The 14,714-nt window shown below is 43.3% G+C and overlaps 1 protein-coding gene across 2 annotated transcripts in view; it reads left to right on the forward strand.

The window, feature by feature from the left end:
* The first annotated feature begins 6,365 nt into the window (after positions 1 to 6,365).
* The window catches only part of pld2 (phospholipase D2), a 111,168-nt gene continuing 102,819 nt past the window's right edge, over positions 6,366 to 14,714 (forward strand). The window contains exon 1 of one of the 2 annotated variants that reach the window (XM_060912479.1): positions 6,366 to 6,512. The gene's annotated coding sequence lies outside the window, so the exon portion shown is untranslated. Of the gene's footprint in view, positions 6,513 to 6,834; positions 6,982 to 14,714 lie in introns of those variants that run through there. The other variant, XM_060912480.1, reaches the window with a different exon arrangement.

Consider the following 14,714-nt stretch of genomic DNA (forward strand, 5'->3'; position numbering starts at 1 on the left):
AATATTGGCTCATTTGAAATTTCATGACAGCAACACATCTCAAAAAAGTTGGGACAGGGGCAATAAGAGGCTGGAAAAGTTAAAGGTACAAAAAAGGAACAGCTGGAGGACCAAATTGCAACTCATTAGGTCAATTGGCAATAGGTCATTAACATGACTGGGTATAAAAAGAGCATCTTGGAGTGGCAGCGGCTCTCAGAAGTAAAGATGGGAAGAGGATCACCAATCCCCCTAATTCTGCGCCGACAAATAGTGGAGCAATATCAGAAAGGAGTTCGACAGTGTAAAATTGCAAAGAGTTTGAACATATCATCATCTACAGTGCATAATATCATCAAAAGATTCAGAGAATCTGGAAGAATCTCTGTGCGTAAGGGTCAAGGCCGGAAAACCATACTGGGTGCTCGTGATCTTCGGGCCCTTAGACGGCACTGCATCACATACAGGCATGCTTCTGTATTGGAAATCACAAAATGGGCTCAGGAATATTTCCAGAGAACATTATCTGTGAACACAATTCACCGTGCCATCCGCCGTTGCCAGCTAAAACTCTATAGTTCAAAGAAGAAGCCGTATCTAAACATGATCCAGAAGCGCAGACGTCTTCTCTGGGCCAAGGCTCATTTAAAATGGACTGTGGCAAAGTGGAAAACTGTTCTGTGGTCAGACGAATCAAAATTTGAAGTTCTTTATGGAAATCAGGGACGCCGTGTCATTCGGACTAAAGAGGAGAAGGACGACCCGAGTTGTTATCAGCACTCAGTTCAGAAGCCTGCATCTCTGATGGTATGGGGTTGCATTAGTGCGTGTGGCATGGGCAGCTTACACATCTGGAAAGACACCATCAATGCTGAAAGGTATATCCAGGTTCTAGAGCAACATATGCTCCCGTCCAGACGACGTCTCTTTCAAGGAAGACCTTGCATTTTCCAACATGACAATGCCAAACCACATACTGCATCAATTAGAGCATCACGGCTGCGTAGAAGAAGGGTCCGGGTACTGAACTGGCCAGCCTGCAGTCCAGATCTTTCACCCATAGAAAACATTTGGCGCATCATAAAACGGAAGATACGACAAAAAAGACCTAAGACAGTTGAGCACTGTCTTAGGAATGGGTTAACATTCCTATCCCTAAACTTGAGCAACTTGTCTCCTCAGTCCCCAGACGTTTACAGACTGTTGTAAAGAGAAAAGGGGATGTCTCACAGTGGGAAACACAGCCTTGTCCCAACTTTTTTGAGATGTTTTGTTGTCATGAAATTTAAAATCACCTAATTTTTCTCTTTAAATGATACATTTTCTGTTTAAACATTTGATATGTCATCTATGTTCTATTCTGAATAAAATGTGGAATTTTGAAACTTCCACATCATTGCATTCCGTTTTTATTTACAATTTGTACTTTGTCCCAACTTTTTTGGAATCGGGGTTGTATGCTAATTCTAGAAAGGTTTGGCATGAGTCCATTTCAGAAAAGCATACTAATCACCCTATTCTGCATGACCCATGCAGGAACAGAAACTTCAGTCATGTCCCAAACCACATTCTTCTAACCGTATGTCAAAATAGGATCTCCAACTACAGAAACAATGGTTTAACTGTTGTGGTGTGTTCTCAGTCACCATTTAAAGGTGCGGTATATAATGTTTAAAAGTGTTTATACAGCTGTCGGAATTACGTTGTTTCAAAGGAGAAAGTGTGATTTATAGTATTACCATGTAATGGACTCTGTTTTTTTTTTTTTTAGATTTTATTTACATTTTTCTGGCCCTGAAAATAATTTGTGTATTTCCTTCAGCTGGAACTGAACCACTTACATTTTCAACTCACAAGGAAGACATAATTTCAATCGAGATAACTGGGTTCAGTTGAAGGTTAGGGAAGGATTTTCCATTGCAGTTACAATAACAGCTTCACCACGAACACAGAGCTCTAAAAATCACAAACTGCTTCTTTAATATGTCATGGTCGTCTTTGTGATTATTTGTAGAACTGATGTGGTTAATTTGTTTTTGTTGTTGTTTTTAAGTATCTCACAAAGCTTAAAGTGTTTTCAAATCCAGTGCTTGCTTTTACAATGCTTCTCCAATTGTGGACGAGGTGTTTATTTATCTTAATATTATTACATTAAATTTCTTTCCTTCATGTTTTTATGCTTTTTGCTGCAGTTTGGATGTTTGTTATGCTTTATTTTCTAGTTGCGTCTGAAAGTGTAGCCTCTCAAAGAGGCTACTTAGTGCACCGACATTAACCATATACAGCTGGAATTATTATCAGAGCTACAATTATTATAGAAAACTAATCAACACCTTATGACCATTTAGACCGGAGAATTCAACAACTTACAGGGGTTTGTTTTGTTTTTGTCATGTAAGTACTGTAATAACAAGTACTAACCTTTTTCACAGATGATCTCCATTAAATGTAAACATAAACGGATAAGTACAAACTGCAATTCGAAAAAAGTTAGCGTTGGCAAATTTCTGTGGTATTCCATGAAGTGGACATTTCAGGATCTGCGCTTATCGGACAACAATCAACTTGGGATTGGTGAAATTTTGACTCCGCTTTGTGTTGGGCCGCATCACACCACACAGTCGGTGATTATTTTCCTATAACAGTCCTCCTCGTTGTGTTTTATTGCTTACATAATATTAGGTGCACTTCAATTTAGAGCCATGTTACATTTTAGTCCAATGAAACTATTTTTGTTGTTAAAAAATACGCAATAAAGTAAATAATCATTTAACACCACAAAGGTCCGTCTATATTATGGTAGCATTAAAAAAAAGGTCTCTGTGGTCCCAACCAAAAATGGCTACAGATCCATAATTCAAGGGATTCAGTAGGAAGCCAATAGTTTTTTCACTTTATTTTTGATAGAAATGTATACAGATTGATTAGAAATTATTATTATAAGTAGTAGTAGTAGTAGGAGTTGTATTTGTTGTTTCGAGAAGAACCCCTTTCTAAAAGTTGTTTTTCAGTTTTCATTAGAGTTCATTTTTAATTTTTTCAAAAACATTTTCCATATGATGATGATTATTATCCATCCATTATCTGTCGCGACTTATCCTGTTCTACAGGGTTGCAGGCAAGCTGGAGCCTATCCCAGCTGACTATGGGCAAGAGGCAGCATACACCCTGGCCAGGTTATTGCAGGGCTGACACATAGAGACAAACAACCATTCACACTCACATTCACACCTACGCTCAATTTAGAGTCACCAGTTAACCTAACCTGCATGTCTTTGGACTGTGGGGGAAACCGGAGCACCCGGAGGAAACCCACGCGGACACGGGGAGAACATGCAAACTCCACACAGAAAGGCCCTCGCCGGCCCCGGGGCTCGAACCCAGGACCTTCTTGCTGTGAGGCGACAGCACTAACCACTACACCACCGTGCCACCTGATTATTATTATTATTAGTGGTGGTATTTGTTGTTGTTTCGAGAAGAACCCCTTTCTAATAGTTTAGAGTTTGTTTCAGTAAGTACATTAGAGATTATCTCATCTCATCTCATCATCTCTAGCCGCTTTATCCTGTTCTACAGGGTCGCAGGCAAGCTGGAGCCTATCCCAGCTGACTACGGGCGAAAGGCATGGTACACCCTGGACAAGTCGCCAGGTCATCACAGGGCTGACACATAGACACAGACAACCATTCACACTCACATTCACACCTACGGTCAATTTAGAGTCACCAGTTAACCTAACCTGCATGTCTTTGGACTGTGGGGGAAACCGGAGCACCCGGAGGAAACCCACGTGGACACGGGGAGAACATGCAAACTCCACACAGAAAGGCCCTCGCCGGCCACGGGGCTCGAACCTGGACCTTCTTGCTGTGAGGCAACAGCGCTAACCACTACACCACCGTGCCACCCCATTATAGTAGAGTGGGGTAATACGCCCCCGTGGGGTAATACGCCCCCGGCCTGTTTTACCCAAAATAACCACCAGATGGCGCAAAGTTACATTTCTCTTGTTGCTATGGACTGGCTTGACAACGGGGATATACAAATATCCACTGTGGATCGCATATCAGCAACGCAGCGGAGAGAAATCAAATTTCATGGTAAGTGATATAATTTTCAGATATCAGTAAAACTGTATTTAGATAGCTGCTATTTCGTCAGATATCACAGCTGTGTATGTGGTATGAGTAGACAAGTCAGTATGTTAAAAAAAATACATTAGGTATAAAAAGTTGAATCACATTTTGAAAGTAAGACCCTTTTTTGTAAAAGTGTAGTCTGTGGGGTAAAACGCCCCCTTAATGGCGGGGGAAATGGCCCCCAGGGGGCATCGTTTCCTTTTATCATAATTACTGTATTTCATACATTTCTGAATAGCAGATACATAGTTTTTAATAACATCTCGCTTACCTGGTTGAGTAAAGCAAGTAATTTGAACTTAATATTAAAAATAATTGAAATTAAAAAAAATTTAAATTAAAATGCGAAATATAATAAAATAATGCATCTATTCATTAATTCAGGGATATTTTCTTGTTTCTTTCACATTATAGGCTGAAGTAAACACTTTTGCTATCCAAACAGCTTTTTTTGAGTGAGGGGGCCTATTGCCCCACCTCAGGGGGCCTTTTACCCCACTGGGGGGGGTAAAAGGCCCCCTTGGCACAATGTTTGTTTTTGTTAAAAAAAAAGTATTAAGTTTAGGCAAACTTTAGGTGGCATTATTGTTCATGTCACTGTTGTCAAAACTATGATTAAAACTAAACACATGGTTCATTTCAACTTGGAGAAAAACTGAATTTTCCTTAAGGGGGGCTTTTTCCCCCACTCTACTCTATTATTATTAGTAGTAGTTGTGGTAGAGAGAACCACTTTCTAAGAGTTTAGAGATTTTAGAGATGAAATAAAAAAAATTTCTATATTTAATTATTATTATTTAGGGCTGGGACATTAGCGCGTTAATTTCGATTAATTAATCACACAAATATCAACGCATTAAAAAAATAACGCATTTTAATCACACACTATAACAGACACGTCCTTCTGCATTAGAGCAGTGGAGAGTGGCATTACGTCTGATGGTGTACACAGCGGGCGGCACGGTGGTGTAGTGGTTAGCACTGTCACCTCACAGCAAGAAGGTCCGGGTTCGAGCCCCGGGGCCGGCGAGGGCCTTTCTGTGTGGAGTTTGCATGTTCTCCCCGTGTCCGCGTGGGTTTCCTCCGGGTGCTCCGGTTTCCCCCACAGTCCAAAGACATGCAGGTTAGGTTAACTGGTGACTCTAAATTGAGCGTAGGTGTGAATGTGAGTGTGAATGGTTGTCTGTGTCTATGTGTCAGCCCTGTGATGACCTGGCGACTTGTCCAGGGTGTACCCCGCCTTTCGCCCGTAGTCAGCTGGGATAGGCTCCAGCTCGCCTGCGACCCTGTAGAACAGGATAAAGCGGCTACAGATAATTCTGGAAACTCAGAAGTCGTCGTTTGGGATTTTACCTGTGGGGCAGCACTAATGCGTGACGGAATACAGCCGGACGGAAACAGAAAAAGAACAGGAGAAGAAGAACGCCGGTTTTTCAAAGGACGCTGGTTTTTGGAAGGAGAGATGGAAGAAGTACAAGAAGCAGATGAGAACGTTTTAGTTGGCCCCATGCAGGGGAAATTCTGTTCTAAAATACAGGATGGTTCAAATTAACTTTCCTAAAGATGCTGAACTTTATGGCACTTTTTTAATGGATCACTTTATGTTGAACTGTTTGTCTTGGCCAATGTTATTCAGAGTTGGACTGAATTTGATTTAATTTCTCTGATTTTTTTTTTTTTTGTAATCATTTCAACTGTTGATAAATCAACAAAGTGTGTTAAAGCCTCAGAGGCAACAGAGATGTTTTCTAACAGGGTTTACCTTGTTCTGAATGTACTTGAAAGTATTGCGTTTTACCCCCCCCCCAAAAAAAAACCAGTTATAGTTTACAGAAGATCTACCTGTACCTATAAAGCTACCTGAATTTCTGAAATTAACTTTCCTAAATATGCTGAACTTTATGGCAGAATTCACTGGCTTGTTGATCTTGGTTTTGAAAAAAAAAAAAACAATATTTTGTTGATTTAAGCTTATGTATTGTCATTCAACATTTTTCCATGTGGAAAAAATGTCTTTCTACCTGTTCTCAAGTCAGATATTTCTATGCGATTAATTAATTTCAAAGGCTCTAATTAATTAGATTAAAAGTTTTAATCGCGTCCCACCCCTATTATTATTATTATTATTAAATTCGACTCATTTCTTAAAGATCTCCCATGGTTTATATAGAAAGTAAAAGTGCGCATGCGCGAGATTGCGCCACCCAAACCGAGGGCGCTGCTATTCCGGTGTTTACGGTAAAGCTTGTGTAAGTTCGCTTCCGCCGCCCCTGCGCGCAGCGCGTCTCCTGCTGGGTGTCGCGATGGAAGTAGAAAAGTTTGAAGACTCCGGAGCTGCTGATGTCTGAAGGCTCGGACCGCTCTCCTGTCTCGGCTCCTGTTTTCCTGAGGGTGAGTAAAAAAACGGAGGAAAAGTTCCTCCTTCGCGTCCGAGCGCTGAAAGAAAGAAAGGATTTTATCAGTCATTTTACGGTACCTGCGCGTAACAAGCCATCAGGAAACGCTGCGTTTGAGGAGAACCATAAACCCCCTGCCCATCTCCATTCCTCCAGCTGCACAGCCAGGGCTGCTGATGGTGCTGGCATTCAAGGGGGTGGGTGGAGAGATTAATGGGGGCGGGGGGAGAGATTAATGGGGGCGGGGGCTCCCTGGGAGAAACTTGAGAAGAAGGTTTGCAGCTGAATCCAGATGTAGTGTTAAACATGTGGCATGCAGTTCTCAAATCAGCAGCAGGAAGCTCTCAGAAGGTGTGAGGGGATCCTGGAGGTCTGGTTCAGGACGAGTCAGGACTCCTGAACCTGGCTGTGGTGTGAAATTCCAAAGTGACATCAGAGGCGGTGCCATACCTGTCAACTTTGAGGTTTGAAAAAAAGGGATATTTCCCAGATTTTTAACTCAAAATAAGGGAAAATTTCGGAAAGTCATACCCTTCACCAAAAGTGGGTGTGTAGTTGAATGGGGGGCAATTTTCTATCTAGTATTTGTGATTTCCTGTACTCTGGTGCATGTTGGTGATGGCCAAGACCCAAACTCAATATGCTTATGGTTTATAGAGTGCATTTGTGAATAAACTCATCTCATCTCATCTCATCTCATTATCTGTAGCCGCTTTATCCTTCTACAGGGTCGCAGGCAAGCTGGAGCCTATCCCAGCTGACTACGGGCGAAAGGCGGGGTACACCCTGGACAAGTCGCCAGGTCATCACAGGGCTGACACATAGACACAGACAACCATTCACACTCGCATTCACACCTACGGTCAATTTAGAGTCACCAGTTAACCTAACCTGCATGTCTTTGGACTGTGGGGGAAACCGGAGCACCCGGAGGAAACCCACGCGGACACGGGGAGAACATGCAAACTCCACACAGAAAGGCCCTCGCCGGCCCCGGGGCTCGAACCCAGGACCTTCTTGCTGTGAGGCGACAGCGCTAACCACTACACCACCGTGCCGCCTGTGAATAAACTATACATTTATTTTTATTTGCTTTCAGTGGTACCAGTTATTTCCCAAATTAAGGGCTAAAATACGTATCTTATGTTAAAATAAGAAAGGTCATTATATAACCAGTCAATAAATTCAATTCCATTGCAATTTATTATGGTTTTACCATAGTCATGGCCTCGGAACACTAGATAGAGTGATAAAGAGTAATATAAGATATTAAACCAAGAGTGATTTAAAATGGGTAAGTTTCAGATAGAAAATAAAATGGACAATGAGTGGATAAAACAGTTAATACACCAATTAGTTTACACTAGGCTATTTATGAGGTCTTAGCCAGGACATACTTAATGTAAACATGTGTAGCTTACCTTTTGATTAATTGGGAGGCTTTCGTTTTCCCCATGGAAAATTTTCTTTGCGATGGAAGAGTCTGGGAACATTCCAGCCACGCACTTGTTGAAATCATCAAAGAAAGAGAGGCTAATGTTTTTCTTAGCTATTAGCATTGCCATCTTCACCTCAGACCTAATCAGTGTTGCCAGATACTGCTGACGTTTTCCAGCCCAAAATATGTTCAGAAACCGCCCAATCTGGCAACACTGGACCTAATCACTTGTTCAGCCTCGCCTCCGGACGGAGTTATGTAATTACTGATGCCTGAGAGGGCGGGGACGTGAATTGATGGCCCGACTTCCTGCTGTAAACTCCTGTCAGAGGCACGTCATGAATTCTGGACCTACCGACTTTTTTATATTGTGAAAATACGGGACTTTTATATAATGTCAAAATACGGGATATTTTCGGGAAAATAAAAAAAAAAACGGGAAGACAGCGGGAAATAAGTCAAAATAAGGGATTTCCCAGGAAAACCGGGAGGGTTGACAGGTATGGGCGGTGCTGAGCAAGCACCTGAGCAGGTAGGGACGAGGAACCAGGACACCAAGTTGGGCCACACACACAGAGGTGAGTGAGCGATATGATAAAAACATGTCACACAAGGTGGAATTCCCACCATGCAACTCCAGATTAAGTGTGACCCTGACCAGGAGGAAGATGATTTGAATGAATGAGAAGCTGGTAAAGGATGCGAGGTTGCCCTTTCTGATTATTTATGGCGTTTATTCTAATGTCAGGTTTGTTTCTGGGTACAAGATGATGATCTAATTAAACTTCGGCCTCTGCTGTCGTGTGTATTCTCGTTAGCGGGATATCTCAAGCCAAATATTTGTAAGATTTACGTATTTATTATAATATCCAGGCGGCACGGTGGTGTAGTGGTTAGCGCTGTCGCCTCCCAGCAAGAAGGTCCGGGTTCGAGGCCCGTGGCCGGTGAGGGCCCTTCTGTGTGGAGTTTGCGTGTTCTCCCCGTGTCCGCATGGGTTTCCTCCGGGTGCTCCGGTTTCCCCCACAGTCCAAAGACATGCAGGTTAGGTTAACTGGTGACTCTAAATTGACCGTGAGTGTGAATGTGAGTGTGAATGGTTGTCTGTGTCTATGTGTCAGCCCTGTGATGACCTGGTGACTTGTCCAGGGTGTACCCCGCCTTTCGCCCGTAGTCAGCTGGGATAGGCTCCAGCTTGCCTGCGACCCTGTAGAACAGGATAAAGCGGCTACAGATAATGAGATGAGATGATAATATCCAAAAATGAACTGTTTAGATTTTGGAATTGGTTCAAACCGGGTCAAGGGCACTGCAAGGTCAAATATCTGTGGAAGTGTCTTGTTATTACTTGTTATACTACATAGGAGTAATAAATCATCTATTAGAGGACATTAATTTGGGGTAGCAGAGCTTCTTAATGTCACTCAGCCATCCACAGATGTAAGTTTGATATCTAGAAGAATATAGAACAGTGTATAATCATATATCTTTATTATCTTACTTTGATCTTTTTTTTCTTGAAACCGATGCAAAAGTAATACAAGATGATTGAGATCCTGGTGAGTTTCCTTTACTTTCATTTCAGTAGAATCTAAACTGTCGTTTTAAAACTACGCTTCGATTTTGCTACGTTTATAACTTTGACACCGTTGCGTGTTGCCTATGTTTCTTTTGATCACAATATTATCGAGTTTTATCCGTAAGTATATTTGGCTGCGTATATCAAATTACATTCAAGTCTATTCTTAACTTTATGAAAATGTGCCAGTTAAAGATTAAAAAAAAAAAAAAAAGTTTTAAAGTATGCTTATTTTAAGCATTTGAGTTAAAGCGCTCGAGGGAAAAAAAAAAATCTATAATCTTGTGATGTGGCCAAACCACGCATTTGAGGTGCGTACCGCACAAGGTGTCCATTTAAAGCTCTGATATCCATATAGGAAAAACTGTTGCCATAGCAATTGCATTCGGAGGCCACCCACATGCAAAGTGTGTTTAACACACAGTAACGTGGAAGAGTGCGGAGCGTGGTCACAAACCAGTGTGTATGCTTCTCTTCCTGGCTTTGTCCTCTCTCTCTCTCTCTGCATTCCCTGATTTAGTTCTTCTGTTCCTCTCTCCCTCTTCCTCCCTCCATCTTTTTTCTCTCTCTCTCTCACTCACACACACTTCTTCGTTCCCTCTCGGTTCACTGTAACTACGATTCTGCCTGCAGGCATGAAGGTTGCAAATGTTGCATATTTGAATAAGGTGTGTTAATGAAAGAGTCAGGGTTGTGGTTTCTGCGCCACTCGCGGGCATGCTGTTATAGGAAAGTTAGTTAGATACTTTATTGTCCCCCTAGGGAAGCTATTTCTCAGTGAGTAAAACATGTCGGTTTCTGTATCTGTAAAGATACTCCGTCATCCAGGTACATAGTAATCTGTGGTTGGTAGAAGAGAGCAACTGGACTTGCTTGAAAAGTCTTGAAGACGTTTCGCCTCTCATCCGAAAGGCTTCCTCAGTTCTGTCTGACTAATAGGGAGTATCCAGTATTTATCCTCTCATGGATCATCATAGAATCCGAATCAGAATGCTGATGGCTGCATTGTAGGTGGCCGATAGATGTCATATGCCGCTTTTCCACTACAAACGCGGCTGAGTCGAGCTGAGCGGGGCTGTTGGAGTTGCATTTCGACTACAACCGCGCTGAACCGTGCTGGCTGGAAGTGGGTGGACACATTGGGTGGAGTTAGCGAAAGTGGGTGGACGTCACGTGATGTCGTTAAGCAGCGCAAACAGTGACATCAGTGATCTTTTAAGCGGTAGTCTCACGACCCGGATAGTAAACAATAAACATGGAGGACATGGAGTAGTTAGTGTTGCTGGTCTTGGTGCTGTGGCTTGTTGTCACCGACAACGCCAACAGATACTGGCAAGAGCGTATAGATGAGGCGAGGCGCATAAGGCTTCAGAAATTCTCGTAATTCGTAATTCTTCTTCTTCCGGGTTTGCGGTGTTTACAGATCCCAGCGCGCTCGCGGGGCGTGTGTGGGCATGTGAGGACACTCCTCCTCACCAATCAGTGCACAGGGGAGTGTCTGCTCACGCCCCCAGCCTCACTCGGCTCGCTTTGGCTCGCTTCAGCCCCACTCCAAAACGGTGCGAGTTTTAGGGGCTAAGCAGGGCTGAAACGAGCTGAGTCGTGCTGGTTTTTGGTAGTCGAAACGCGAGCCGTGTCGGGCTGAAGCGAGCTGAAGTGAGCTGAAAAAGGGTAGTGGAAAAGGGCCAATAGACACCCACTTCTGTTCAGTGACGGTCGTTCCAGGTTGACAAAAATGAACGATCCTCTCTGGCTAAGATGTCTGCCAGTTTTCTGGAAGTCCTCTCATACTCCCGCACCAGTCGAAGGGAACTCATCCCAAAGTGCGTAGAAACGTATCTGTAAAGATACTCAGTCATCCAGGTACATAGTAATCTGTGGTTGGTAGAAGAGAGCTACTGGACTTGCTTGAAAAGTCTTGAAGATGTCGGATTCTATGATGATCCATGAGAGGATAAATACTTGATACTCCCTATTAGTCAGACAGAACTGAGGAAGCCTTTTGGATGAGAGGAGAAACGTCTTCAAGACTTTTCAAGCAAGTCCAGTTGCTCTCTTCTACCAACCACAGATATCGGTTTCTGGCATGACCATACAAGCAGGGTAAAACACACAAGACACGTCAACCATTCAACACACATGCACCAATTATATCGCAGTGTTAATATTGCACTTAATCTAAAAAAAAAAAAAAAGGCTAAAATATGGCCAAAGACTAGAAAAACTGTAGATTAAAAGACAGGTTTCAACATCAACATTCCTGTAACGAACACACAACACCAGTCCATATCCCAGTAATGCAGAGGCCTGCAGAATACTGGGGAAATGAATACAATAAATGCATAGATGTTCTCATAAAAGAACAGGGATTGAAGGGTTGCCACTATTCAGACCTGCTGAACAGAGACCCAGCGAGAACCTTTTCATGTGCTCATTGAAGTAGCTAATCACTTGTGGAATGAATGACTGTTTTGTCCTATTTCTTGCAAGGGCTGGGTAGCGATATCTGCTGCCTGAGGGGAACAGTTCAAAGGCAGGAGGAAGTGGGTGGTTTGAATCTGCTAACATTTTCTTAAGGGATCTGGCTCTATAGCTATGTTCGAGGTTAATCAGTTTGATGCTTAGCAGTTTACTGGCAGTGGTTACTATATTTTCTTATGCCCCTTTTCCACCAAAGCAGTTCCAGGGCTGGTTCGGGGCCAGTGCTTAGTCTGGAACCGGGTTTTCTGTTTCCACTGACAAAGAACTGGCTCTGGGGCCAGAAAAAAACGGTTCCAGGCTAGCAGCAACTCTCTGCTGGGCCAGAGGAAAGAACCGCTTATGTCAGCGGGGGGGGCGGAGTTGTTAAGACCAACAACAATAACAAGACCGCGAAAGATCGCCATTTTTTTTTTTTTTAAAGATTTTTTGGGCTTTTTTCACCTTTATTGGATAGGACAGTGTAGAAACAGGAAATGAGTGGGAGAGAGAGAGAGACAGGGAGGGATCGGGAAATGACCTCGGGTTGAAATCGAACCCGGGTCCCCGGATTTATGGTATGGCGCCTTATCCACCTGAGCCACGACGCCCCCAAGATCGCCATTTTTAAGCGACGAGAAGCAGCAGCTGTACAAACGCGAAGTCATCCATTATTATTATTATTTTTGTTGCTGCTTCTTCCGCGTTGTTTTTGCTTCGATATTCGCGCCAAGGTTTATGCAAACGTAGCGACGTAACTGACGTATACAGCGACGTAATGACGTATACAACGACGTAACTGACGTATACAGCGACGTAATGACGTGTCTTCTCTTGGCACCGCGAGCGATGGAAAAGCAAGCTGGTTCTCAGCTGGCTCGCAAGTTGAACGAGTTGTGAACCAGCACCAGCACTGGCCCCGAACCAGCCCTGGAACTGATTTGGTGGAAAAGGGGCATCAGTGTTGTGCTGATGAACCAACATTTGATGCAAAATGTTAAAACGCTCTCACTAAGGCACTCGAGCAACTTGCATTGTGCGGTCAACATCAAATGAAATCAGCTGTTTAAGAAAATGGTCATCGTCAGCTGTCCATCGCTAGTGATGATGACTGCTTCATTAGGATGTGCAGAAACACAGACGGCCCGCGAGGCCCGCAACAGACTCATCCACAGCAGCAGCATGAATGGCCCGGCCAAGCGGTCATGGAATGCCTGGCCTCACAAGCTCTTGCATACTATTCTCCTCTCCTAGCGAAGTGCCTTGCATAGTAAGGGAAGACAAACTATGTCATGCCCCCCATCGTGTTGTCTCTCTGGACCTCCAGACCTGATGCTAAGTGATGCACAAAAGTGCCGCAGACCTGACGGGTATGGAAGTTGCCCTGCAGTGACCACTGACTTGCCGAGTGATGCCATTTGAGTGGCTCTTCCGCATGCCATCTGGTGGTGTGCCATTGACCCTGTTGGGTTCATCTGCCACACTGCACAGAGTTCTGTACACTGATCCCGCTGTTCTCTAAGACCATCCCCAGATACTAGTATTCTGTGACCAACTGTATGGGCTGTCCTACAGGATGTTTTGTCTCTCCTAAAATCAGTAGACATCTCTTTTGTCTTTAACAAGGGATGGGCCTTATCACACCAGTTTAGAAACTCCTCTAAAACTGGGCCACGTTCCTGCTCGTCACCCTGGAGGAGGCTGACTAATGCTGTATCATCAGCAAACTTAACTAAGTGCCTACCAGGGTGAGAGCTGGTGGTGGGGTTGTGGTTGGTATATAAAATAAACAGCAAGGGAGACAAAACACAAACTTGGGGAGAGCCTGTGTTGATAGTAATTTTGTCAGAAAGTAAAGGGCCCACCTTCACCCGTTGGACTCTCTGACTTGGTTAGTCGAGCAGCCAGAGGATCAGACCTCCGTCCAGTGCGAAGTCCTCAGCCAGTCTCTAAACCAGGATGTTGGATTGAATTATGTTGATTGCGGACAAGAAGTCTACAAATAAGATTTTGACATGTTTTTGATGCCTCAAGATGTAACAAGGTTAAAATGGCATCCTCGACACCACCACCCCCCAAGCTGGGCTGATGGGCAAATTGCAGGGGGTCTAGTAACTGGTGTGTGTGTGTGCGCACAACAGTGGTTTTTGTTTTTTAAACTAGCCTTTCAAAGCATTTCATTAGCAATGAAGTTGGTGCTATGGGATGGGAGTGGTTCTGCTCAGTCACTGAAGGAGTCGTGGGAATGGGGATAATAGTTGATGTTTTCCATAAAAGTGTCACAATGTGCTGATCCAGAGAGGAGTGAAAAACATTACTGATGAACGCTACACCAGCTGGAAGGTGACCGAACTGCCATGCTAATGGCACCAATTTGCGGGTAAGCTAACGTTGGCCTTCAAGAATGCTAATATGAAGAGACCATGTATCATCATAATAATGGCTGGCTTTTTTTTCCTTCTTTTTTAGTAGTATATCAAATGTATTCCATTCAGCTACTCGTCTTCGACTCATTCAATATCATGCTATCTGAATGGAATATATCTGATATATACCACTCACCAGCCATATTATTTAATTATGTCACTCAGATCCATGATGTATTTTGTATGAAAAGTGCAAGTTTTTCAGCACGAGAAGATAAACTTCATATCTTCAAGCCAACCTGTGATTTTTTTTTTTCTTATTATATTGACACATTCACAAACAAAAAAATGCCCAAATTT

Source organism: Neoarius graeffei, chromosome 28 (genome assembly GCF_027579695.1).
Source record: "Neoarius graeffei isolate fNeoGra1 chromosome 28, fNeoGra1.pri, whole genome shotgun sequence".
NCBI classification, from domain to species: Eukaryota; Metazoa; Chordata; class Actinopteri; order Siluriformes; family Ariidae; genus Neoarius; species Neoarius graeffei.